This window comes from Phyllobates terribilis, unplaced genomic scaffold, assembly GCF_046119375.1.
Source record: "Phyllobates terribilis strain yellow unplaced genomic scaffold, ASM4611937v1 Scaffold_12__6_contigs__length_324123572, whole genome shotgun sequence".
NCBI classification, from domain to species: Eukaryota; Metazoa; Chordata; class Amphibia; order Anura; family Dendrobatidae; genus Phyllobates; species Phyllobates terribilis.
The window spans coordinates 6,227,811-6,251,702 of record NW_027362772.1 but is presented as its reverse complement, the minus strand read 5'-3'; the positions used below and the strand labels follow the sequence as shown (position 1 = coordinate 6,251,702).

The 23,892-nt window shown below is 42.6% G+C and overlaps 2 pseudogenes; both read left to right on the top strand.

The window, feature by feature from the left end:
* Positions 1-22,219, top strand: part of LOC141171867 (uncharacterized) — a 60,619-nt pseudogene extending 38,400 nt beyond the window's left edge.
* LOC141171853 (gastrula zinc finger protein XlCGF66.1-like) lies at positions 1,439-14,572 on the top strand (annotated as a pseudogene).
* Positions 22,220-23,892: the final 1,673 nt, after the last annotated feature.

The following is a 23,892-nucleotide window of genomic DNA, read 5'->3' as shown; positions in this document are numbered from 1 at the left end:
CGCTCCCACACAGCGGGCGATCGCCGGGGCGTAATAATACGTACCCGATCAATAACGCCCAGGTACGTATTATTACGCCCCACATCAGAAAGGGGTTAAAGCTTGCTTAAAAACGTGGAGGCTAGGTATCAGTCAGATTGTCAGGGGAAGTGCATTCCAGAGAACAGGCGCAGCACTGGAGAAGTATTTAAGACTGCGGTGCGAGATTTGGATTATGGAGGAACGGAGGGCATGTGTAAGGTGACAGACAGATAGCTCCGTACACCTCGTACACACACGGGTCCGCTCCGTTCACCTCGTACACGCACTGCTATGCTCCGTACACTTCGTACACGGGTGGTTCCGTTCTGTAGGCCTCGTATACGTGTGGCTACACTCAGTACACCTCGTACACAGGCGGCTCCGCTCCGTACACCTCGTACACACGCGGCTTCGCTCCATACACCTCGTACATACGCGGCTCCGCTCCATACACCTCGTACATACGCGGCTCGGCTCCGTACACCTCGTACACGCGCGGCTCGGCTCCGTACACCTCGTACACGCGCGGCTCGGCTCCGTACACCTCGTACACATGCGGCTCCGCTCCGTAAACGCGCGGCTCTGCTCCGTACACCTCGTACACACGCGGCTCCGCTCCGTACACCTCGCACACGCACGGCTCCGCTCCGTACGCCTCGTACACGCGCGGCTCCGCTCCATATGCCTCGTACATACGCAGCTCGGCTCCGTACACCTTGTACACGCGCGGCTCCGCTCCGTACACCTCGTACACACGCGGCTCCGCTCCGTACACCTCGTACACACGCGGTTCCGCTCCGTACACCTCGTACACACGCGGTTCCGCTCCGTACGCCTCGTACACACGCGGCTCCGCTCCGTACGCCTCGTACACGCGCGGCTCAGCTCCGTACGCCTCGTACACGCGCGGCTCCGCTCCGTACGCCTCGCACACGCGCGGCTCCGTTCCGTACACCTCGTACACGCGCGGCTCCGCTCCGTACACCTCGTACACGCGCGGCTCCTCTCCGTACACCTCGTACACACGCGCCTCCGCTCCGTACACCTCGTATACACGCAGCTCCGCTTCGTACACCTCGTACACACGCGGCTCCGCTCCGTACACCTCGTACACACGCGGCTCCGCTCCGTACACTTCGTACACGCGCGGCTCTGCTCCGTACACCTCGTACACGCGCGGCTCTGCTCCATACACCTCGTACACTCGCGGCTCTGCTCCGTACACTTCGTACACGCGCGGCTCTGCTACATCCACACTGTAAACCCCTCCTGACCCAACACATAAACTTCAGCTCATCCAGCACCATGACAACCAGCACAGCAGAGTCCTGCATTCACTGAGGCCCCTGATCATGTGACCCCTGACTCCTCCCCTCCTGTGACCTCATCACAGCTCCTGTGCACACAACAGCCATATATGTGGTGGCGGCTCTGCAGGTGGAGGTATGTGGAGACCCCATTACTGGGGCAGGGGGCATTAACCCCTTCAGCACAGAGGCTCTTTGGGGGTCTTGTGTTGCCCCTTTATGAGAATCATAAGGTTTCTGTTCTGTTTCCTGTAATAGATACATATGACCCAACTATGGAGACAGGAAGGGAGGAAACGTATTGTTCTCAGAGTACAGGACCCCCACAGTGTAATGCCCCCATTATGCCCCTTATACAGTATGTATGATGCCCCCACACAGTGTAATGCCCCCATTATGCCCCTTATGCAGGATGTATGATGCCCCCACAGTGTAATGCCCCCATAGTACCGCCATCCCCCCACACAGTACAATCAGAGGCATTACTAGGGTCTGATGGGACCCGTTGCGAGATTTCGACCTCCCCCCATCCTGATATATACAATGGGTTCGGAAAGTATTCAGACCCCTTTACATTTTTCACTCTTTGTTTCATTGCAGCCATTTGGTAAATTCTAAAAAGTTCATTTTTTTCTCATTAAAGTACACTCTGCACCCCATCTTGACTAAAAAAAAACAGAAATGTAGAAATTTTTGCAAATTTATTAAAAAGAAAAACTTAAATATCACATGGTCATAAGTATTCAGACCCTTTGTTCAGACACTCATATTTAAGTCACATGCTGTCCATTCCTTGTGATCCTCCTTGAGATGGTTCTACTCCTTCATTGGAGTCCAGCTGTGTTTAATTAAACTGATAGGACTTGATTTGGCAAGGCACACCTTTGACCTCACAGCTCACAGTGCATGTCAGACCTAATGAGAATCATGAACTCAAAGGAACTGCCCAAGGAGCTCAGAGACAGAATTGTGGCAAGGCACAGATCTGGCCAAGGTTACAAAAGAATTTCTGCATTACTCAAGGTTCCTAAGTGCACAGTGGCCTCCATAATCCTTAAATGGAAGAAGTTTGAGACCACCAGAAATCTTCCAAGACCTGGCCGTCCAGCAAAACTGAGCAATCGTGGTAGAAGAGCCTTGGTGAGAGAAGTAAAGAAGAAACTCAAGATCACTGTGGCTGAGCTCCAGAAATGCAGTAGGGAGATAGGAGAAAGTTCCACAAAGTCATCTATCACTGCAGCCCTCCACCAGTCGGGCCTTTATGGCAGAGTGGCCCGACGGAAGACTCTCCTCAGTGCAAGACATATGAAAGACTGCATAGAGTTTGCTCAAAAACACATGAAGGACTCCCAGACTGTGAGAAATAAGATTCTCTGGTCTGATGAGATGAAGATACAACTTTTTGGTGATAATTCTAAGCGGTATGTGTGGAGAAAACCAGGCACTGCTCATCACCTGCCCAATACAATCCCAACAGTGAAACATGGTGGTGGCAGCATCATGCTATGGGGGTGTTTTTCAGCTGCAGGGACAGGACGACTGGTTGCAATTGAAGGAAACATGAATGCGGACAAGTACAGAGATATCCTGGATGAAAACCTCTTCCAAAGTGCTCTGGATCTCTGACTTGGCCGTAGGTTCACCTTCCAACAAGACAATGACCCTAAGCACACAGCTAAATTAACAAAGGAGTGGCTTCAGAACAGCTCTGTGACCATTCTTGATTGGCCCAGCCAGAGCCCTAACCTAAACCCAATTGAGCATCTCTGGAGAAACCTGAAAATGGCTGTCCACCAATGTTCACCATCCAACCTGATGGAACTGGAGAGGATCTGCAAGGAAGAATGGCAGAGGATCCCCAAATCCAGGTGTGAAAAACTTGTTGCATCATTCCCAGGAAGACTCATGGCTGTACTAGCTCAAAAGGGGTCTTCTCCTCAATACTGAGCATAGGGGCTGAATGCTGAATACTGAATAATGTGATATTTCAGTTTTTCTTTTTAAACAAATTTGCAAAAATTTCTACATTTCTGTTTTTTTTCAGTGAAGAAGTGAAGTGAAGTGACTTTTTAGAATTTACCAAATGGCTGCAATGAAACAAAGAGTGAAAAATGTACTGTTATACCAATTAAATATGTGAATAGAGTTGATATAGACCCAGTCTGCGTACGGGCACTCTGACCTCTCTATGTACCAGATTAGATGTATGTTATGTATTTATGTTTTGAAAAATAAAATAACAATGATGTTGAAAAAAAAAAGAGTGAAAAATGTAAAGGGGTCTGAATACTTCCCGTACCCACTGTATATGTATGTCCTTTATCCTGGGCCTCAACCTAGTATATGTCCCCCGTTCTGCCTCTGTTCTTTAGTGTATGGAAAAAAATAAACTATTACACTCACCAGGGGCGAACATAGAAGTGATGAGGCCCCATAACAGAAGTATAATGCACTCCCCTTAATCCTCCATACAGTATAATGCACAGCCCATAGTCATCCATGTAGTATAATGCACAGCCCATAATCTGTACATGTAGTATAATGCACAGCCCATAGCTGTACATGTAGTATAATGCACAGCCCTTAGTCCGTAGATGTAGTACAACCCCTGGCAAAAAATATGGAATCACCGGGCTCGGAGGATGTTCATTCAGTTGTTGAAAAAAAGCAGATCACAGACATGGCACAAAACTAAAGTCATTTCGAATGGCAACTTTATGGCTTTAAGAAACACTAAAAGAAATCAAGAAAAAAAATGTGGTACTCAGTAAGGGTAATTTCTTTCCGACCAAGCAGAGGGAAAAAATTATGGAATCACTCAATTCTGAGGAAAAAATTATGAAATCATGAAAAACAAAACACAAAAGAACACTCCAATACATCACTAGTATTTTGTTGCACCACCTCTGGCTTTAATAACAGCTTGCAGTCTCTGAGGCATGGACTTAATGAGTGACAAACAGTACTCTTCATCAATCTGGCTCCAACTTTCTCTGATTGCTGTTGCCAGATCAGCTTTGCAGGTTGTAGCCTTGTCATGGACTATTTTCTTCAACTTCCACAAAAGATTTTCAATTGGATTGAGATCCGGACAATTTGCAGGCCATGACATTGACCTTATGTGTCTTGTTTCAAGGAATGTTTTCACCGTTTTTGCTCTATGGCAGGATGTATTATCATCTTGAAAAATGATGTCATCATCCCCAAACATCCTTTCAATTGATGGGGTAAGAAAACTGTCCAAAATATCAATGTAAACTTGGGCATTTATTGAAGATGTAATGACAGCCATCTCCCCAGTGCCTTTACCTGACATGCAGCCCCATATCATCAATGACTGTGGAAATTTGCATGTTCTCTTCATGCAGTCATCTTTATAAATCTCATTGGAACGGCACCAAACAAAAGTTCCAGCATCATCACCTTCCCAATGCAGATTCGCGATTCATCACTGAATATGACTTTCATCCAGTCATCCACAGTCCACGATTGCTCTTCCTTAGCCCATTGTAACCTTGTTTTTTTCTGTTTAGGTGTTAATGATGGCTTTTGTTTTGCTTTTCTGTATGTAAATCCCCTTTCCTTTAGGCTGTTTCTTACAGTTCTGTCACAAACATTGACTCCAGTTTCCTCCCATTCGTTCCTCATTTGTTTTGTTGTGCATTTCCTGTTTTGGAGACATATTGCTTTAAGTTTCTGGTCTTGATGCTTTGATGTCTTCCTTGGTCTACCAGTATGTTTGCCTTTAACAACCTTCCCATGTTTGTATTTGGTCCAGATTTTAGACACAGCTGACTGTGAACAACCAACATCTTTTGCAACATTGCATGATGATTTACCTTCTTTTAAGAGTTTGATAATCCTCTCCTTTGTTTCAATTGACATCTCTCGTGTTGGTGCCATGATTCATGTCAGTCCACTTGGTGCTACAGCTCTCCAAGGTGTGATCACTCCTTTTTAGATGCAGACTAACAAGCAGATCTAATTTAGTATAATCTCTTTTTTATTGAAATAAGAAAAGACATAAACATACAAAATTAACATCAGTAGAAGCCAGTGCTCAGTCTCGACGGTCAGAAAATTGTATATTCACATATTTACTATTTTTCTTATAAGACTGAAGCACCTTTATCCAGCAGTATAAGCTTACTTTTATCTGTTCCAGCAATGGAACCAAGAACATATATCAAATATCAACAGTACAAAAACGGAAGAAAAAAAAAAAAAAAGGTGGGGAGGGGAGAGCAGGAGAAGAAGTAATAAGAAAGTGAAAATAGGAAAGGAGAGAAGGGTTTAATGAATGGGAACGGGGCAGGGGAGTCTGAGCTAAGGTTCCATTTTAATTTCACTAATCATCTCCAGCACCAATCCGGATCCAATTCGCCTATTCATCAGTCTTTACCCAAATAGCCCGTGGAACTCCGACGAGTCTTGGAACAAGATCCAAACACTCCAGATCTTCATGAATTTATCCGCACAATCATTGAAATCAGCAGAAAGCTGCTTCATTCAGCAGATATAAGCCATTTCATTGTACCACTCTGAGATTGGGGGAATTTGAGGTGACTTCCAATAACGTGGAATCACCGCACGAGCTGCTGTTAAACAAAATCTTAAGATATCTTTTTTTTGGGATCTAATCGATGAAGGCAGGATGGAAAGTAGGGCTATCTCAGAGCAATTCTCAACCCTATTTTCAGTAATTAGGTTATAGTTGGAGAATGTTTTTTCCCACAGAGGTTTGATCTGACTACATTCCCACCAAATGTGGAGCATAGATCCCTTTTCCACTCCACATCGCCAACACATGTCTGAAGTTGCCGGAAATATGGAGTGGAGTTTCACAGGATACTGATACCATCTTGCCATAATTTTGAAATTTTTCTCCTGCGCATAATTTGTACCTGACATTTTGTGTGTAAACAAGAAACCTTTTTCCCAGTCTGACGAGGGTATGATATGTCCCAATTCCTGTTCCCACTTATGTTGAAAATTAAGCTTTCCTGAGATATTTACCCCTATCAGACAATTATAAAGCATGGATATTACATGGTTGGGAGGAGATTCCTGCAAAAACAGTCTCTCAAAGGAAGATGGTGTACACTGGAATAGGGGTGCTGCCCCCCTAGACGATAAAAACGATTGTAACTGTAGATATTCCAACCACTGGAGTTTTCTAGACTGATACCTATCTCGTATTGTATTGAATGACGGAAATCTACCATTTTCGAATATCTGCAGAAGGCGAACATCCTCCCTAGCTCTCCATCCCATGAAAGAATCCCTCAAATATCCAGGAGGGAAGGAGGGATTGGAGAATAATGGCATAAGAGGGCTGATTGTACTAGAGGAAAAGTGTTTTTTCATAATTGCATGCCAAATTTTGATTGTACCCCTAGTCAATTCAGATAAACCTCCAATTGAGGAAACGTCTGAGGCGAAGAGCCAGGGAAGGTGCTTCAAAGGAACAACTACTCCCTCCTGCTCAACAGTGACCCATTGCTTTGTCAAAGAATTATAGTGCCAGTCTAGAAGGCGACCCAAAGCAGAGGCTTGAAAGTATGTTTTAAAATTCGGAAATCCAGCTCCACCAGCTGCTTTAGGGCGGTTTAAAGTCTGCATACTTATCCTAGGTCTACCTTTACCCCACACAAACCTAGTTAATACTGTACGTAATCTGCTGAAAAAGCTGCATGGGGGAGAGATAGGGACAGTTTGAAAAATGTATAAAAAACGGGGAAGTATATCCATTTTTACGGCATTCATTTTGCCAAACCAGGACATTCTCAGTTTACTGTAATTTAGTAAATCTTTACATGTACGGTCCAAGAGAGACTGGTAGTTTAGCGCATACATTTTTGACAAATCAAAAGAAACGAGCACTCCCAAGTATTTTATCGCCTCCGATTTCCACTTAAAAGGGAAGTTGTCCATTACCTGTTTAACCTCTCTCTGTGGCAATGACACGTTTAATGCCTCCAATTTTGAGTAATTAACTTTGAAATTACTCAGGAACCCAAATCTGTCAAACTCCTTCATTAAGGAAGGAAGAGATGTCTGAGGTTGAGATACATAGAGGAGGAGATCATCTGCATATAATGCTGTCTTATAAGTCCTTGTACCTATTTTAACCCCTTGAATACTACTATTTTTCCTTATAGCGTTGGCCAGGTGTTCCATCACTATCATGTACAGAAGGGTGGACAGAGGGCACCCCTGTCTAGTCCCATTTTGTATCTTAAAGGGTGAGGACAGGGTTCCATTAACCCTAACTCTGGCAGTAGGACCTGAATACAAGGAGAAAATCAACTGTAAAAATCGTGGTCCAATGCCTATTTGGCTTAGTGCTTCCTTCATAAATTGCCAATGAACCCTATCAAAGGCCTTCTCTGCATCAACAGATAAAAGGCCCATAGGTACGGAGTTGCTTTTAGCTCTGGAGATTAGCAACATGGTCTTAATGGTGTTATCTCTTGCCTCTCGGCCCTGAATAAATCCCACTTGATCTGTGTTTATAAGGGAGGGTAACAATGGGGCCAGTCTTTCTGCTAGAATTTTGGAGAGTATTTTAATGTCTACGTTTATTAATGATATGGGTCTATAATTAGCCGTATTTGTAAGATCTTTACCCTGTTTAGGAAGGATACTAATATGAGCTTCCACTGATTGGGGGACGAAACACGTCTTATCATTTAGTGAGTTAAATATTTTATGCATAATAGGGGATAGTTGAGTTTTAAGGGACTTATAGAATGCTGGGGTAAATCCGTCTGGGCCAGGACTTTTACCAGATGGTGTAGATTGAATAGCAAGATTGACCTCCTCCTCCGTGATGTCTTTTTCCAGTTCCCCAGAGACCTGGCTATCTAAAGATGGTAAAGAAGTATCCTGTATATACTCTTTAATTCGGGCAGTTAGGTCACAGGGAGAGAGATCAGAATATTGCCCTTTATATAACTTCTCATAGTATGAGCGAAATATCTCGATAATTTCTGTAGGGTTATGGGCATCCTCCCCATTCTGTTTCTTGATATATGGAACGTATGTTGCCGCAGAACGAGGATGAAGCAATCTTGAGAGTGCCCGTCCACATTTATCCGACGAGTCATAAAAAAAACTTTTAGTTTGCTCCCTGTGTCTTATATATTTTTGCTCAAGCAAGATCTTAAGATCATTCCTTTTTTTTGATAGTTCTGCAAGTGTATTAGGTGACAATGTATGTTTGTGCGATATCTCCAATATGTGTATCTGTCTCAACAGGTCATTCACCCTCTGTGTTCTTTCTTTTTTGAGTCTTGAACCATGTTTAATCAACACGCCTCTCATGACACATTTTAGAGTTTCCCATTGCAGAGGAGTTGAGGTCTGATCTGTTTTGTGAATTTGCATAAAAGAATCAATAGAATCTTTTAATTCTGTCATGCAGATACTATCCTTGAGAAGGTGATCATTCATTTTCCATGTCCACGAGCGTCGGACAGAGGAAGGAATAGATAGGGATAGAAAAATTGGAGCATGATCAGACCACAACATGTCGCCTATTGTGGCAGATGGGTTTAAAGAAAGAGCGTGATGACTCAACAGGAAGAAATCAATGCGACTATATGAACCATGCGCAGGAGAAAAATATGTGTAATCCTTACCCTGAGGATTTAAGATTCGCCAAACGTCTGTCAATCTGAGGGCGTGGATGGCCCGCTTCAGTGATCGGAGCCTTCTCGAAGGGACAACACCCCTTCCTGAGGATGAATCTAGCGCGGGATTCCATGTGAAGTTAAAGTCTCCACCTGCAATCAGAATACCTTCTGCAAATTCAGAGAGGAATGTTAAAAAGGACCTACACGTGGGGATCTGATCTTTGTTAGGGAGGTACCAATTTGCTATTGTATATATTGATTCCGCTATTTTAAGTTTTAAAAACACATATCTGCCTTGATCATCAATGAGAGAATCCATGAAAGTGTAAGCCAACGATTTGTGTATGGCTATGGATACACCCTTAGAGCGTGAATCCATATTAGTGCTGTGAAACCATCGAGAATAATACCTATCACCAAGAACAGGCACATGCCCCATTTTAAAATGCGTCTCTTGTAACATAAGAACCTGAACTTTTTGTTTGTGCATAGAGTATAAAATTTGAGAACGTTTCTGTGGGACATTAAAGCCTCTTACATTCAATGAACCTACTTTAAAAGATGACATGATTACCAAGGGTGAGGAAGGGGGTGGGGTGAGATAGGAGACGAAAATTAAGAAAAAAGGTACAAAATATGTAGAGAGAAAAAAAAAAAGGGGTGGGGGAAAGGGACGAGAAAGCAAAAGGGGAACAAAAATAAAATTAGAATAAAGAAAACAATCTGATGAGGGGAGATGAGTCTATTTTACACCTGCCAGCAGTGTGTAAACCCCTTGAGAGAATGGGCTTTCTACCGAGGAGCCGTCCCCCCCAAGCCCAAACAACAGGTCAAACCTTTTGTACTAAAACTTTGATATAAAGGCAGCCAAAAACTGTCATAGATTAACATCTGCTTATCACTATATTAAATCTCAAATCAATATATCACATAACCTTATGAGATAATATCTGTACCTCCCAAGAACTGAATACTATTGACATAGTACAATCAGTTTTGTCACTGATAACCAGTCACATACGTGAGGTATTCAAAATATCAACTATATTCTACGTTGAGAACATTTTAGAGGAACATAACATTCTAATGTCTTTCACCAACATTTTAGAGGAACATAACATTCTAATGTCTTTCACCAGCTTGACTAGCACTGAGGGCTAGAGAATTGACCACAGGTCCTTTTTGTGAGAGACTTTTCAATCTGGGGGATGCGGAACGTGTTTCCTATTGATCTCTCTTCTAGATTCTTCTCTGGCTTTGTTTCTTGTCACTTTTTGTGATTGAGGATTGAGATCCGACTTGGGGCCTCCTGGGAGACTTGGCCAATCCTCTGATGATATAGATACGTGGGGGATCCCCAAGCCCTTAACAAAAGCCGGGATGTCTCCAGGGCAGCGTACCACATGTAAAACCCCAGAATAGCGGACTTGTAGGCGGAAAGGGAAACCCCAAGAATATAATATGTTCTGCTGTCTCAAAACCTCTAATAGAGGTCTTAAAGTCCTCCTCTTTTGAAGTGTGTGACGTGATAGATCAGACATGAGTTGTACAGGATGATCTTGATATAGAATAGAATTCATTTTTCTGGCCTTTATTAAGATGCTTTCTTTGGTTTTGTATTTATGAACCCGGCAAATCACATCTCGATGTTTTGACATGTCAGAGGGTCTGGGACCCAGGGATCTATGGGCCCTGTCTAACTCCAACTCACTCTCTAAGGGCCAACCCAGAATAGAGTTGAACAAATGGCGTAGTGTCTCATCCAATTTATGGTGTTCAATTGTCTCTGGAAGTCCTCTAATCCTAATATTATTGCGCCTTTCTCTGTTCTCAATATCGTCTATCAAATCTGTTAGGTATTCCAGTTGGTATGAGTGGGAGGACAAAGTTTGTTCATGGGATTTAACTTGTTGGGCGATGGATGCTGTGTGTGACTCAGCAGCAGACACTTTTTCTGTTAACTCTTGCATGTCCCCTCTAATGACAGCAGTTTCAGCTCTGTAGGAGGACTCCAGTCTGAACATATAGGACTCCATGTCCTCCCTGGTTGGGATAGCTCGTATTCGAGCTTTGAGATCTCTCCACACTGCCTCATGCTGAGATAAATCATCCTGTTGGCTCTCCTCTGAGCAGCCAGGAGAGGGAGAGCGTAATAATGTGGGGAAGGAGCCTCTCTCAGGGGATCTCTGGTCATCAGTGGACCATTGGGGTCTCTGTAAGTCCGGACCCGCAGCAGAGGTAAGCTCTGCCGAGTCTGAAGTGTCCTGGGGTTGGAGCACGGAGCTATCCCCCACCACGCACCTGAATCCCGGAGGCGCGAAACCAGGGTCCGCCATCTTGGACTGGGGGGAGTCCTCCGTAGCTGCGACGGTGAGGCCTCCCGTGTTCTCCCACACCTGAGAGTCCTCCGCCGACGAAGGTATCGCCCGGTCTGTTGATCTTGATGTGGGGGAGCGTTTACCACGTGGGCTCAGAGGCTCCGATGCAGGAGCCGAGGAGCACTGTACAGGGCCCGCCGACGCCATCTTAGATCCCGCTTGTGCAGGAGAAGCAGGTGCAGTGCTTCTCAGATAGCGTGTAATGTTGGTTGGAGAGGCCCGCTGGGTGCTCACACTGATCTGTGTTATGTTCCGTTTCTTTTTTGCTGGCATTGGCAGTATTTTGGCTCGATTTGATGTGGTAGGCATGCCCCGAAGCTGGGCCAGGGACGGGAGCAAACAACCCTGCGACTTCACTCCTCCATAGCCAGGCCACGCCCCGAGCAGATCTAATTTGATGCAGGTGTTAGTTTTGGAAATGAAAATTTACAGAGTGATTCCATAATTTTTTCCCTCTGCTTGGTTGGAAAAAAATTACCCTTACTGAGTACAACATTTTTTTTCTTGATTTCTTTTAGTGTTTCTTAAAGCCATAGAGTTGCCATTTGAAATGACTTTAATGTTGTTGAAAAAAAGCTGATCACAGACATGGCACAAATCTAAACAACTGAATGAACATCCTCCGAGCCCGGTGACTCCAGAATTTTTGCCAGGGGTTGTATAATTCACAGCCCATAGTCCATACATGCAGTATAATGCACAGCCCATAGTCCGTACATGTAGTATAATGCACAGCCCATAGTCCATAAATGTAGCATAATGCACAGCCCATGGTCCGTACAAGTAGCATAATACACAGCCCATGGTTCGTACATGCAGTATAATGCACAGCCCATAGTCCGTACATATTGTATAATGCACAGCCCACAGTCATCCATGTAGTATAATGCACAGCCCATACTCATACATGTAGTATAATGCACAGCCCACACTCTTACATGTAGTATAATGCACAGCCCATAGTCCGTACATGTAGTATAATGCACAGCCCACACTCTTACATGTAGTAGTATGGCCAAGGGCACCGTGTACTCGCTGATTTAAAGAAAACAAAACATTGTACTCACCTTCCCTCTGCTCCCTCGCAGCTCGGTGTCTTTTTTCTGGAGCTGCCGCTGACTTCAGCTGCAAGCGACAGGAGAGCATGATGTTACTTCCATGCGTCCCTAATGACGTACATGCCGATGTCAGCTGCTGGCCTCTGATTGGTCAGCAGCGTGTATTGTGGCACTTCAGCTGAATGTCAGTCCAAGAACACACATCCAGCTGAAGTAGGGGTCGGTCGCAGGAGCCACTGCCGTCATTAAGCCTCTCACTATAATGCTTTCATAGTGACTCTATTTCCCCACACTGTATAATGTTCTCACAGTACCGCCATCTTCCCACATACTGTATAATGTTCTCACAGTACCGCCATCCCCCCACATACAGTATAATGTTCCCACAGTACCGCCATCCCCCCACATACAGTATAATGTTCTCACAGTTCTGCAATCTTCCCACATACAGTATAATGTTGTCACAGTCCCACCATCTCCCCACATACAATATAATATTCCCAAATTACCACCATCCCCCCACATACAGTATAATGTTCCCACAGTGCCGCCATCCCCAATTTTATTTTATGTTTTAACACTTGGTTTTCTTTTTTTGGTGTTTTTCATGTGATATATGGAAGCCTACAGGAAAATGCTAAAGGAAACATAATATCCAGGAAAAAACCACTGTACATGGAGACATTAGCATCAAATAACTGTCTTGTTCTTACACACACGCTCTTATAAATGAGATCTAACGTGATAAAAGATTACAACCTGGGAAAGACGGGAAACATTCATACAGACGGTCGGTGATGATGTAGTCAGTGATGGACTCTGGCCAAATTTGTTTCTAGAGCCGTATTAGAAGATGAAGATGTCGTCCTCATCATGAAGTTGTTATTTCTCATGTCATGTGTAATGTATATGACGAGAATTAGCGTTATGGAAGATGAGTCTATAAGAAACGTATTCAGCTGCAGACTCCGAGGAAGAAACTGCTTGTTGTCTGGGGCCTAAAATATATAGATTTTATTAGTACGTCAGGGACAAAAGCAGAATGTTGTAAAATAATAAAAATACCATTGCTGCTTGGGTTTCTGGGTGATTCTTACTGAAGCAGTGGCCAACTTAGCCAGTGATTGGAAGTATGGAGGAGATGTCTGAGTCAGCAATTCAACTTATGTTCCAGTCCATAAAAACTAGAGAACACAACATCTACACATTCTATCTCCTGATATATTTCCCGTATTGTCTCCAGTAATTGTATTATTACACAGAATTCTTTATGATGTTATATCGGCTCATCATCTTCTCATTCAGGTCTCTACAATATCAGATCCTCTCAGTGAAGATCTTCTATATAAGAGAATTTTTCTGAATCACCTATCAAGGATGGATATGGATAGAGACAAGATGGCGGAGCGGATAATGCACCTCACCCTAGAGATCCTCTTCCGGCTTACTGGAGAGGTGAGAGATTCTGATGACGTCACATTACATCATTCTTATCTATGGGAATAACAGATGGACAGAACTGGAGAGGTGAGGACTCTGGAAATGTCTGTAGTGAGATTTATTAATGTGTCTCTCCATAACCAGGATTACACAGTAGTGAAGAAGACCTCTAGTGAGTGCTGTCAGGACCCTGTGTCTGAGGGATGGGGAAGACCCCTGAGCCCAATCACGGAGCTTCCACCTCACCACCTGATACATGAGGACATCAATGACCAGAAGATCCTAGAACTCACCTACAAGATGATTGAGCTGCTGACTGGAGAGGTGACACTGCTGGGAATGCTGGGACATTATACAGTAATGCTATGGAGGGATCGGGGGATGACTCTATCATTGTATGTGTCAGGTTCCTATAAGGTGTCAGGATGTCGCCGTCTATTTCTCCATGGAGGAGTGGGAGTATTTAGAAGGACAGAAATATCTGTACAAGGACATCATGATGGAGGTTCCCCAGCCCCTCACATCACCAGGTAATAGGACTAAATACACACGGCCTATAATTATCTGTATGTAAAGAATGAATTCAGTCCCTGTATTTGTTTCCTCCAGATCTATCCAGTAAGAGGACAACACCAGAGAGATGTCCCCGTCCTCTTCTTCCACAGGACTGTAAACAAGAAGATCCCAATGTTCCTCAGGATCATCAGGTAGATGGAGAGAAGGTGTCATGAGATCTCCCCTATGATGTGTAGACGGCTGTGAAGGTCTTGTGCTCAGTCTTGTTTTATCCACCAGTATTATATATTTTATACTTGTGTAATGAGAACGGTGGAGATGACAGGATTAGAGCTGATCATAGATGGGACTTCTCCATCTGTCTGTAACTTTTATAATATTTGTTTCAGGGTGAAGATCTGACCCATATTAATACTACAGAGACATATGTGAGGGGTGATGAGCGGTGTAAAGAGGAGATTGCTACATATGACTACCCAGGTGAGTAGTAACCACTAAATGCAGAGAAGTCACAGATTCTTCTCAGTCACCGGCTGTGGCTGCTTTATCGGTGGTGTAGTCCGGCCGTATCACATTCGAGTGATCACCATTTTACCTCTAGACCACAACATTCTTCTCCACCCAAAACTGTTCAAATGAATTTGGGCATTGAAAACTCCTTTTCTAGAGAACTTGCAACCTGGGGATCCACCTACCCCCTGGGATTAGTAGACGCTGACCGTTACATTCCCAGATCTGTAAACTACAAAGCCAAATGACAGCGTACGTAGAATGTGCTGACAAGTGAGAAAATCACTTGAAGGAAAATATTCTGATGGGCCTGTAAGAGAAAGCGGAGGGTAATGATGCTGTTGGCTTCCTAGATCCCTGATATCTTATTGGATGAATCTACCTTCTCTCCCTTCTGTGCTGCTGAATGTGCTCATATGGTCCCTACAAGACCAGGTCCAGTCTTTCTGGCCAAACTTCACTTTTATGATCGACAATATTAAATGTGCAGTGAGGGCCAATTGTGAATTTCTGTACAAAGTTTCCCTTTATTCTGACTTTTTAATTTCTTTTAAAACTGAATAACTTCAAGCAGGATTGGGATAAAACTACATAAATAACATTACACCTGTGCCATGATATGTCTCTAAGCTGTGCGTGGCTGATGGCTGTAATATACATCTATTCACGCCTGCAGGAGATGTGGTGGCATGGCTCAAGCCCTGGTTTCATGGATTCACTCAACGTCATAAATTACATTATGTTTTCAATCCTAAAGAATTCAGATTCCTGCACAATCTCTCCTGAAATGGGGGCACTAATACTTTCTCTACTCTTATGGTCAGGACTCCTAGTGGCTCCAATGGTCCACCATAAATGAGTGCATCTCCGGTTTAGTGTTGGATTTCTCCCTTCGTACATACATTGGTGTTGGGGATGTAACACATATTTTTATTGTTATATTTTTTTTACATGTTCATTCTGTATGATAGTTTATTTGGCGTTGGATCGGCCTGCCTCACCTATGTGAGTCTTTAACTACCTAGTAGTTACAGTTACAGACTAAAGGTTTTTTTTACTGAAGAAGACTGTTCAGCTTGATCATTTCAGTCAGTGTTATTATCTATAGTCACAGTTTTGCCCATTACCCTTTAATCCTTCCTTATGGATCTGGACTTACGCAGATACTCCTAGGCTTGGGCCATAGTGTTACTTGCTGTTCTGTTCTGTGATATGGGAAGAAGAATAGTCCGGTAGCCATAACCAGGAGGGCAGAGAAAGTACAAAATCAGAATACGCAAAAATAGTCAGTAAACGGGCCGAGGTCACAACAGGAACCAAATACACAAGCTGGGAGCTGATCACAGAGGCCTGAACCAGAGGAGAACAAGGCTGGATCTGGCAGCTTCCGGCAATATGCTTCCAGCTTTAGTAGGGTGCGGTGCTTTCCAATTGCCAGAAGTAGGGAGCAGGTTACTTCAGCTGGACAGCACACACACCCATACCGCCAGACTGGATGGTACTACTGGTCCCATGCAAACTAATCTATTGGCTGGACAGAGCCTGTGCCGCCCAGAACTTTTGGTCCCGACGTCTTCTCAATCACCAGCGCCGCCTGCAGAATAAATAGGACAGCAACTGGTGACAGAAGCAGACGTCGCAGGAGCAGGTCCCAGAGGATATGGGACACACCACACCATACAAAATGTCAGAAAATCAGAGCAGTAGAAATTCCCATATATTGACTCCATTTTGAAAATTATGACCCTCAATGAATTAATCTTAAGAAGTTGTCACTACTTTGACTCCACAGTCACTTTCCGAAAATTAGCACACAGTAGATGTTTCAAAGTGAAAATTACAAATATGCCATTTTATTCCCCAACACATAGTGTCCAGATTGTGCTCCAGGAGACACACACTGTAAATTAAGTGGGTTCTTTTCACTATAGTAATGCCAAGGCACCCTGCAAGGCTCAGAAGAGAGGGGGAGATTTGACTTTGGGAGAGCGGATATTGCTGGATTGGTTTTTAGAAACAACGTTGCTTTTCAAGAGCCTTTGAGCCACTAATCATGTGAAAAACTCTGTTTTTCCACTGACAAATGATGGACCTGAGTGGGGACTTGTTTTTTGTGAGATGAGTAGAAATTTTTATTGGTATTATTTTTGCCTATATAACATTGTTTGGCTTTTTATTCCATATTTGGGAGACTGAATGAACAAACAGTTGAACATCACGCTCTACTGGGTCTTGCTATGAAGTTTTCTATTACACTGTGAACTGTAATTTTCTTGGTGAATAATTCAATATTTTTTACATGAGTTGCTATTTTACAGTTTAAGTAGAAATGTTAAAAAATATATAATTCAAGAATATTTTATTCAAAAATAATAATTGGTTTTATTCTTGGCAGATGACTGTACCAGGAGATCAGACGGACAGCTGACATCTACAATTTTTAAATCAGACGATCTTGAGATCTCACAGAATACAATTGAAGTGAATGCCATTACTCCAGATTTACCATCATCCCTTCACAGCAAAGATCTTTCAACTGATCCTTTGAAACAGGTCCTGTCTTCTGATTCATTACCGACTACTAAGGGAAATCAAAGTCACAAAATAAGCATTAAAAAACGAACTGCTCCTAAAGCAAAGAAGCCATTTTCACGTTCAGAATGTGGAAATAGTTTTCTTATACATCAAAACATTCACACAGCGGAGAAAAGATTTTTTTGTTTCAAGTGTGGGAAATGTTTTAATCAGAAATCAAATCTTGTTAATCACCAGAGAAGTCACACAAAGAAGAAGCCATTTTCTTGTTCAGAATGTGGAAAATGTTTTACAGAGAAATCAAGGTTTATCAGACATCAGAGAACTCACACAGGGGAGATGCCTTTTTCATGCTCAGAATGTGGGAAATGTTTTAACCAGAAAGCGCATCTTGATAACCACCAGAAAACCCACAAAGGAGAGAAGCCATTTACTTGTTCAGAATGTGGAAAATGTTTTACATTGAAATCAAGTTTTATCAGACATCAGAGAACTCACACAGGGGAGAAGCCTTTTTCCTGTTTTGAATGTGAGAAATGTTTTAACCAGAAATCAGATTTGGTCAATCACCAGAGAACTCACACAGGGGAGAAGCCTTTTTCCTGTTCAGAATGTGGGAAATGTTTTAACCGTAAAGCGATTCTTGATAGCCACCAGAGAACCCACACAGGGGAGAAGCCTTTTTCATGTTCAGAATGTGGGAAATGTTTTAACCAGAAATTAGATTTGGTCTATCACCAGAGAACTCACACAGGGGAGAGGCCTTTTTCCTGTTCAGAATGTGGGAAATGTTTTAACCAGAAATCAGATTTGCTTAAGCACCAGAGAACTCACACAGGGGAGAAGCCTTTTTCCTGTTCAGAATGTGGGAAATGTTTTAAACAGAAATTTGATTTGGTCAATCACCAGAGAACTCACACAGGGGAGAAGCCTTTTTCCTGTTCAGAATGTGGAAAATGTTTTAACCATAAATCAGATTTGCTTAAGCACCAGAGAATTCACACAGGGGAGAAGCCTTTTTCCTGTTCAGAATGTGGGAAATGTTTTAACCGTAAAGCAATTCTTGATAGCCACCAGAGAACTCACACAGGGGAGAAGCCTTTTTCCTGTTCAGAATGTGGAAAATGTTTTAACCAGAAATCAGGTTTGGTTAAGCACCAGAGAACTCACACAGGGGAGAAACCTTTTTCCTGTTCAGAATGTGGGAAATGTTTTAACCGTAAAGAGATTCTTGATAGCCACCAGAGAACTCACACAGGGGAGAAGCCTTTTTCATGCTCAGAATGTGGGAAATGTTTTAACCAGAAAGTGCATCTTGATAACCACCAGAAAACCCACACAGGAGAGAAGCCACTTTCTTGTTCAGAATGTGGAAAATGTTTTACATTAAAATCAAGTTTTATCAGACATCATAGAACTCACACAGGGGAGAAGCATTTTTCCTGTTTTGAATGTGAGAAATGTTTTAACCAGAAATCAGATTTGGTCAATCACCAGAGAACTCACACAGGGGAGAAGCCTTTTTCCTGTTCAGAATGTGGTAAATGTTTTAACCGTAAAGCGATTCTTGATAGCCACCAGAGAACCCACACAGGGGAGAAGCCTTTTTCATGTTCAGAGTGTGGGAAATGTTTTAACCAGAATTCAGATTTGGTCAATCACCAGAGAACTCACACAGTGGAGAAGCCTTTTTCCTGTTCAGAATGTGGAAAATGTTTTAAACAGAAATCAGATTTGGGTAAGCACCAGAAAACTCACACAGGGGAGAAACCTTTTTCCTGTTCAGAATGTGGAAAATGTTTTAGCCAGAAATCAAATCTGGTTAAGCACCAGAGAATTCACACAGGGGAGAAGCTTTTTTCCTGTTCAGAATGTGGCAAATGTTTTAACCAGAAATCAGATGTTGTTATACACCAGAGAACCCACACAGGGGAGAAGCCTTTTTCCTGTTCAGAATGTGGAAAATGTTTTGTGAAGAAATACTCACTTCTTAGTCACCAAAGTACTCACACAGGTGAGAAGCCATTTTCATGTTCTTAATGTGGGAAATGTTTTACTCAGAAATCAACTCTTAATAAACTTCAGAGAAGTCACACAGGGGAGAAGCCTATTTAAATTCTAACCAAAAATTGTATCTTCTTAAAGAGGTTTTCCACTTCTATTGGTACAACTCCTTCTCATTCCTCATGTTTGGCCTTTTTAAAATAAAAACACTCATACGCACCTCCCGTTGTGGCGCCGTTCCATTGGTGTCACAACTCGTGTTTCTGGGGCTCACATAAGGTTATTACATCACACAATCCTGCTCCCAATCAACACCGCCTTCGTACTGTACGTATTGAAAATCAACAGGAAAGACATGGCCTGGACATAGCAATGAGAGCACTCTCTTCAGACCGTGTTCCTGGGGGAATTATAAGCAATTTCCAGCCTTAAACAGGACGTCCGATATGGGAAAGAAAGACAAGAGATCTGAGGTTAATCTGAGGTCCTCCACCTCCGTCAGCATGTCTGGTATGCAGTTTTTCTTATCGAAAGTCTTATCATCCTGCTCTGGAGCCATTACTGCCTCATCTCAGCTTGGAAAAAGAGGCAGTATTAACCCTCATGATGCCAGATAGCTCAAGCCTGTAAGTCCTGCACCAACTTCTCTCTTAATGTAGGCCTCACAAGAAAACATCTCCACAAATCTCCCTGTATTCTCACCAAAGCCCACATACTGAGCAGTGCTTGCTGCACAGGGAAATATACTCCCCCAGCCACAGGGATTTTAATATGGGGAAAGCCATAATTGATTTGTATTTCATATTCCGTCTATCCCTAGTAAACAAGAGATAGAGCAATATATACAAAGGCTGAAGACCACGTACAAAACTGAAAAACGTCCCCTCACTTCTAGCCTATCACAGCTTACTGACAAGGTACAGAGATATGAGGATGATGTCCTACAAGTTGTGGCCATCAAAATGCTCAGAAACAAACACTGGATCTTCACAGCCAGCAAATAAACAGTCTCTTTAATATTGATGACCAAGAAAATCACAATAATATCCTGAAATCATCAATGCACAAGCGATTATGCCAACACTGTGGACATTGTTCAATTATATCCTTGGTGACCCTATTGATAAGGAGCTGGAGATCGACAGGGCACACCGTACATTAGGCAATCATGGCCCAGATCCTGAGCGTCCAAGGGACATTATCGGTCACATACATTTTTTCAATGTAAAAGAGGCCGTTGTGAGGAAAGCAGGGGATTTGGGTCCTGGTGATTTCAATGGAAAACGCATACAATTGCTCACAGATCTATCCTGAATGGCACTTGCTCAAAGAAGGGTATTGACACCACTACTTGATACTCTCTAGGTAAATGGTCTGATGTACTCCTGTGGTACCCTTTCCAGCTGCAAGTCCTAAAAAAATGGAACATTGTATACTTTGAAAGATCAAAGCGCCATGAGACCATTCTGTGATGTCCTGGACATTCCCAGAATCCATATATCTGATTGGCCACCTTCTCCACCATTGCCACAGAGTTTCGGCACATCACAGAAGGCTTTCAATGGATCAGGAATTTGATGGTGATGCACCCAGACGGAAAAGGAACCTGCCAATCATATGAGCTCCTGAAATGAATCTTCTTTTCCCTGATGAGAGAGACAGTTTGCAGATGCGTACTTATTTCTTTCAGAACATAATAAGATATATCTAAATAGAGTTTTAGGTGCCACTCTTCCACTATACAGAATGTCTCAGTTCATATCTTAGAACGCCATTTAATTTGAGTTCACATTATATTACTGTAATATCAGGCCGTATTACTTTGCTCGCTATATATTCTATGGTTCCCCCTAGTAGGAACCCTAGTACTAAAGGTTTGACTTACGCCTGTAAAGACAACCCTCAGTTAGGGACTTGCATTGGGATCTGCTTGTTTCGTAATTTCCTGGTGTTCGATATATTCATAATCTATACCTCTTGGCCACTGAGAGGTAGACGTTACTATCTACCATCTATACTTCCTCTTTGCTCTTAATCTTTCTCTCCTCCTCCTTTTTTTTCATATACAACACAACTCAAAACTCGTTCCTTGAATGTCAGAGGACTTAATGTTCGAGAGAAAGGAGCTCAAGTGTTTTATCATATGAATAAACAACACGTTCATTTTCTCCTTCTTCAGGAGACCCACTTTAGAGGCGATCATATACTGTACCCTGTTTAATAACAGATATTATTCATCTTGGCGTCACAGTACAAATGCTGTTTTGAAGTCTAAGGTGCAGAGTATAGGCCGACACAGATCACTGCCGCATACTATTGTAGAAACACTGTCTGACACTGAGAGGGTGTATGGGTTTAAGATCTCCATCTATTCCAACATTTTGACTTTGGCAAACTTCTGTCTCCCTAATTGTGACCTAATTAAGACATGATGTCAATACTTAAACAAACTAAAGCATTTTCTGTAGGACCTTATCATCATTGAAGGTGACTTTTATTTTGTCTTGGATCCTTCTTTAGAGGCGTTCCTGGGCTGGAGTCACCAATCGAAATCACCCAAAAGCTTTGCTAAACCTGCTCCGGTCTTTTCAACTGGTCGATGTATGGAAGATACAACATCCAGATCTAAAGGATTATACGTATTATTCTCCTATACTCAATATGCATTGCCATAGAGACTTTTCATTAAATTGCCATCACTTGCTTACATGGCAACCTACATCTCTGATAGGGACTGCTATATGGTCAGATCATGCTCCTGTATATTGTTATCTGACTATACCTGACTCCACCAAGGCTTCAACTGTGGGAACTTAAATGATTATCTACTGAAAGACTCACTCTGTGTCTCAGACCTTCTTGAGACTACACTGTGTTCCAAATTATTATGCAAATAATATTTTTTCAGATTTTCCCAAATTACCTATATGAAGTGCAGTCATTGTAATTTTCCAGTCAAATAACTATTAGAGTACAATTGAAAGGTTTTTGTACAAACTGCCTATGATAACAGTATATTTTTAAAAAAAATAAAACACTCAATTGAATTTGTCAGGTTTTGGATGGTTTCTGCTTTAATTGTTTTGCATGAGGACAAAATACCCTCCCAGAGCTGTTGCTTAGATGTGAACTGCCTCCCGCCATCATAGACACTCCTTTTGATGATGCTCCAGAGGTTCTCAATGGGGTTGAGGTCAGGGGAGCATGGGGGTCACACCATAAGTTTGTCCCCTTTTATGCCCATAGCAGCCAGATATGCAGATGTGTTATGTGCAGCATGAGACGGGGCATTATCATGCATGAAAATGATCTTGCTGCGGAATGCACGGTTCTTCTTCTTGAACCATGGCAGGAAGTGCTGTTTGAGAAACTCAACATACATTATGGAGTTCATCTTTACCCCTTCAGGGATCCTAAAGGGGCCGACAATCTCTCTCCCCATGATTCCAGCCCAAAACATTACTCCACCTCCTCCTTGTTGGCGCCGTAGCCGTGTTTGCATGGGGTGTCCATCAACCAGCCATCCTCCACTCTATCCATCTGGACCATCAAGCGTTGCACAGCACTCATCGGTGAACAAAACAGTTCGATGGTCCAGATGGATGGAGTGGGCATAAAAGGGGACAAACTTATGGTGTGGCCCCCATGCTCCCCTGACCTCAACCCCATTGAGAACCTCTGGAGCATCATCAAAAGGCGTGTCTATGATGGCGGGAGGCAGTTCACATCTAAGCAACAGCTCTGGGAGGGTATTCTGTCCTCATGCAAAACAATTGAAGCAGAAACCATCCAAAACCTGACAAATTCAATGGACGAGAGAGTTCAGAAGCTCCTTTCGAACAAGCGGTCCTATGTGCAAATGTAACATCACCTAGAATAAAGTTTTGAGGTGAAAACTGTTTGATTTCAGTTTGTAATAACCTGCTAATGCTTATAATTTCAAAAATGACCATTTTTTTGTTCTTTATTAAAATGAAAAGGTTGAAAACTCTGCTGTGCATAATAATTTATAACATGCATTTTGAGTGCAGTTTGAGTTTTTTATTTTTTAAAAATATCCTGTTATCATAGGCAGTTTATACACAAACCTTTCAATTGTACTCTAATAGTTATTTGACTGGAAAATTACAATGACTGCAATTCATATAGGTAATTTGGGAAAATCTGAGAAAATATTTGCATAATAATTTGGAACACAGTGTATAGACTCCTTCACAAATATGAGCATGATGAAACTGCCTTACCATTTAAACCTCAGAAATACTATACTGGACCGTTTGTCCATTTTCTCACAGTAAACCAGGAATTTATATCCTTATACCCAAGGTGTCAGAGAATAATAATTGTCTCAGTCGATATAATTGTCCCTTCTTAGATATATTCTTTTTCTTTTGTTGTCCCAATAGGGAAAAAAATAAGCAGTCAGGAATATTTCAGATATTTATGTACAAATGTAAAATTACTATTCCAAAACCTTGTACTATAG